Below are 4,858 nucleotides of genomic sequence, written 5' to 3'. Positions count from 1 at the left end.
GATTTTCAAAATGGTTGCTTTATCACACAAAATAATTTGCAGTACATAACAAAGGAAAGTACCTTCAGAGCTATATCTATATTCTGCATGTGGTAACTGTATAAGCTCCTTTGCAATTTTGGACAAAGTATGAATCCACTGAACATTATAAGCTTGTCGAAGATAAAACAATAAAAAAACATGCAAAAACTGACCAAGACCTATAAACTGGGCAAGAATACCCTATCAGTCTTAGCAGGAGATGTAAGTTTAGATTTTTCTTCCAATTGATGTACAAATTGAAGACAATTGTATACAGTGATCTTGCTGTTCCAAGATCTGAAGAAAAAAAACTGCAACAACATGGCTTTGGGAGCCGCACCTGCTCCCTATCATGCTATAAGAATCCATATGTCAAGATTTCTGTCCAACAATAGGATATCTTTACTTTATTAGTTCTGTAGATGGATAAAAACTGAGCTGGTGCATCTTTTGTTAGTGCAAATCATAAGATGGAATTCATGTTTACCCCAAAAAACATAAAATTAAATAAGCACCTCACTTGGACTTATTTAATGTCCCCATTCATGTTGAACTCTTCATTTTTTGAAGTGTAGACACAAAATGTCATATAATGGAAACACTTAAGGTAACAATAATGATTGGTTTGATTGAATAGGCATCAGCGCAGTTAATATTCAAGCGCATTCTCTCTTTTTTCATATTTCTGTAGGTCATCACAAATTAGATTGTTGTGACCAGCTTTTACTTACATAAGAGTAAGCTAATACCTGAGATCACATTTTACTTTTTTCAGAGCAACTTATGATGAAATATGTATCTCAGGAATACCACCATATAGAACATATTTCCTACCATATGGTACCTGCCATTCAAACCTAATTTACTTGAAATGCTTCTGCACATGCAGATCTCGACCATCTCCAAACTTTGCAAAAGTGGAACAATTCATGGTTGTATTACCTATGGAGAGCAAAGCCAATTCTCCTATTTGTTTGCCTGGATGGTTGTATCAATGTATTATCAAACCATGGAATTGTAGCAAGGGTGCAGAGGCATGGTGAGTGATCGGATTGTCAATGTACCATGCTGGTCGTCGTTGCTCGAGCATGGAGGTCGCACCCACCAGATGTGCATGCAGCTGCTGAACCAGACCGTTCTCATGGGTATGGATGGTGTCTGTGCCTATCGACACGCACCGACCCTCGCCGCGGTATTGCCCGTGTCCTGCAGGTTGAGCTGGTCCATGAGCGCCTGCACCCACCTCTTCTTCTTCAAGTGGTGATTTGACAACATCAAGCAGTATGTGAACAAATAAAGTTATCGAATACAAAAAGGATGCTTGAACTACAAATCATAAAAAATCAAAATCTGAGGACCAACGTGTTCACAAGCTATGGAAAAATGTTCTTCACCAAAATTTTACTGCAGCTTATTCCTTTTCTTTTCTTTTCCTTCACAAACCTGCACAATTATCAGAAGAAAATTATCTCTGATATATATATTAACTGCAGATCAACACTGAACCACTACTGAAACTGAGTTTTGCGAGAGGGATTGGGGAGAAGTGGGGAGAAAAAAACATCGGCCGCTTAGCATGTACCTGTTCCCCTGAAGCTGCGCCATCGGAGCACAGTCACACGAGGAGCTCGGCTCAGAGAAAGATCGAAGGCATCGCTGCCGGAGGGCGAGGTGCGGAACAACGGAAGTGGTGGGCTCCTAAGACGGATCTGGATGGGCTCCCATGCTTTCTAGTAGCCTTCGCATCCTCCATCTTCCTCCCTAAGAAAGAGTGTTAGACAGAACGGCGATGGTAGCGAGAACTTGATCCATGCGGCGGATGACGGGGAGGGAACGGCGGCAGCGGTCGACGGGGAGGGAACGGCGGCAGCGGTCGACGGGGACACACAACGGCAACTGGGCAGAGCGAGAGAAGACATGGCGAGAGAGGCGGGATGAGAAGAAACCAAGGCTCCTAGAGAACCAGCGACCCAAAGGGAATAGAAGAACGGCGGAGGAGGTGGTAGCGGCGGCGGCGGCGGCGGTGACGTGCCTAAGATCTATTGAGAGGAACGCGCATCACCTCACACCCTTTTCTCCCGAGTAGACGTATCGGCTTCACCGAGCAGCGTCTATTTTCCTTAGCGGGCCTTTCACCGCAGTTAGGCCCGATTAACCACAGTGCTCCGAAATTTCCACCGGAGTAGCTGCCTCTCGGACAGTTGGCCCACTTAGCGAGCAAGCTCGCGACAGGGTAATCATCCAACGGCCAGAAACGACTAAAACATAAGATCTGACGGCCAAAATCGTTGGGGGCATGAGGGAGCTCGCATTAGGCTCAGTTTTACTGTCCTTAACGATGTGATCCCGTTATCGATGACATCGAATGTCCATGGTTAGAAAATCATAACCATCTATTGATCAACGAGCTAGTCAACTAGAGGCTCACTAAGGACATGTTGTGATCTATGTATTCACACATGTATTACGGTTTCCGGTTAATACAATTATAGCATGAACAATAGACAATTATCATGAACAAGAAAATATAATAAAAACTATTTTATTATTGCCTCTAGGGCATATTTCCAACACTGGTCTCATCAAGGGTGAATTTTCCTTTATGTGGAGGTCCAACAAGAGATTTGTAGTATTTCGTGATATAACTTCTGAGCTTTGTCTGAACTTTGATCCGCCCCTCCTCTTGTTGGAGACTAAACATACATTTATTTCTATGCTGCCCATTGGCGACCAATCAGAACTATCGTATATTATTGTCGCCCTTCAAGATGAAGTCAGCTTTAGATCTTTGGTACTATTTTATTTCCTCATCTCGCAAAAGATGTCAATCTTCTCATCAGACTGATTCTTTAGTTCATTGTCTCTGCGCTTTTGTCGAGGTCATCAATAATGATGGAGAGGCGTTGCTTTTCTTTTCTTACATCCCATTGGTGTGTTTTGCCCATCCAAATAGGTATTGCCTTATGGCCCTTATTTTAAAGTTTCACTTCTGAATAGGTGTATGACCAACGACATGCCTGTCCCATATATTTTTTATTATGTCTGCAAAACCTTCCCAGTGCAGCCATCCCAATTCAAACTTGAAAGGGCGGTGAGCGGGTGGGCTGGTAGAGTTAAAATCAAGGACAGGCACATGATCTGATAGTGCCTCAATATGCTCTAGGGCCCACACAGTGACCAAAGAAAATTTATCTCCCACTCGGTATCCACGAGTACCCTATCGAGCTTCACGTACTCGCACAAAACGCTTATTGGCCCAAGTGAATTGCCACCCCACATAATAGCTTCCCGAAGATTCAAACTGTTAATCAGAACATTGAATAGAAAGGTCGATGGGTGTCAAAGCGGTCATTACTTTTATCTTCCTAGTACCTAAGTATATTAAAGTCCCGTCCGGTAATCATCGGATGCGGGTTATCCTTAGCTAGGTTCACCAACTCCTAAAGAAAAGCAGATTTATGCTCATCTTGGGCAGCCCCATAGACTGCAACCAGGCTCTATGGAAAATTATCAGCTCTGTTTCGGAGGTTGAATTTAATGTGAAATTCACCAGTCGAAAAGGTTAACAAGTCCATGGTTGTGGTCTGTATCCCAAGTAGAATTCCCCTGAACTTTCCACGTGCTACTATGCCATGTGTAATCGAAACCATCTGAAAGGTGATCGAGGACATATGCACGAAAGTCACATTTTATCAGCCTCGAAAATGGCCACAAAATCCAGTCCTTGTTCTCTCACACAATTATCAATGTGTTTATGTTTAGCCAAGTCCGAAAGACCTGTGCTATTCCAAAATATGCCTCTCATGTGGAAACTCAGGTTGTGGTGGCTAACTTCGCCTTCTTGGGCTTTTTTATTTGAGAAATGTGATTTTGATTTTCGTGAATACGCTATAAAGTCACAAAACATGAATTCGAGTCTTGCGTCAACTAATCCAATCTCAATAAGCGTACCAACCAAATGGGAGAGAAGCAGACCATCATATGTGGCATCCACCTCCTTCTCCTCGGTGTCGGGGTTAGGCAGGGTACTCATACATTTTTGCAGAAACCTTTACAAAATCTATCTCCATATGTTTGAGCACCCCAGCCGAAAGACTCACTTCATTTGCATTCTTTCCCATAGAGACACCAACATTTTCTAAAATAGAAGCAACACGAGTCTCTGAAAAAGAAAAGAAAATGATTTCACGGATGCAGTACCTGGGGTGTGAAGTCCAAATTACGCGCAGCTGATTATTAATAGCTGCACTAATCGTGTTTGTATGAATTTATCAGGAAGCAAGCAAGAAGCGTACCCGCATGCATAATGTATTCACTTTGTGATTATGACGAGGTCGTCCAAAACCTCACGCCGGTGCCGGTAATCCAAGTACAAGGGCAATGCCGTTTTAGGATTGCTTTTAATCCAAGAATGGTGTTATTAGTTGGATTAGTGTTGCCAGATCGTGCAAACCACGTGTGGTTTCCGTACCTCTCGAACCAGATCAACTGAGAGTCGCCAACCCGAATGAGGATTTGCGTCCGTGAGCTGAGGAAGAGCAAATTAAGGCGAGACGTGGTAATTGAGCAAGCAGAGGAAAAGTGGGTTTCCTTCCTGTTCATGCCGTGGCTGCTTTAAGCAGTGCAAAATTGGACGAAATTAAGGGGAATGCTAAACACACATGGCCAGGTCCTGGATATTTTTTATTTTTTTGAGATGGAGGTCCTGGATCTTCTTTTCCATCGAACGAAGAAACAGTTTTCTCGTCACAAGAGATTTGCTACTCCCTCGGTAAAGAAATATAAGAGCGTTTGTATCACTACTTTACGTGATGCAAACATTCTTACATTTCTTTTT

The 4,858-nt window shown here is 43.0% G+C and overlaps 1 long non-coding RNA gene across 1 annotated transcript; it reads right to left on the bottom strand.

The window, feature by feature from the left end:
* Positions 1-242: 242 nt before the first annotated feature.
* Positions 243-2,103, bottom strand: LOC119364636. Its single transcript, XR_005175021.1, has 3 exons — positions 1,604-2,103; positions 1,086-1,464; positions 243-999 (listed from the first exon to the last, which is right to left on the bottom strand). It is a non-coding gene; the product is annotated as an uncharacterized LOC119364636 (long non-coding RNA).
* Positions 2,104-4,858: the final 2,755 nt, after the last annotated feature.

This window comes from Triticum dicoccoides, chromosome 2B (genome assembly GCF_002162155.2).
Source record: "Triticum dicoccoides isolate Atlit2015 ecotype Zavitan chromosome 2B, WEW_v2.0, whole genome shotgun sequence".
NCBI lineage: Eukaryota > Viridiplantae > Streptophyta > Magnoliopsida > Poales > Poaceae > Triticum > Triticum dicoccoides.
The sequence above is the reverse complement of the archived record's forward strand: the minus strand, read 5'-3'. Positions and strand labels throughout refer to the sequence as shown.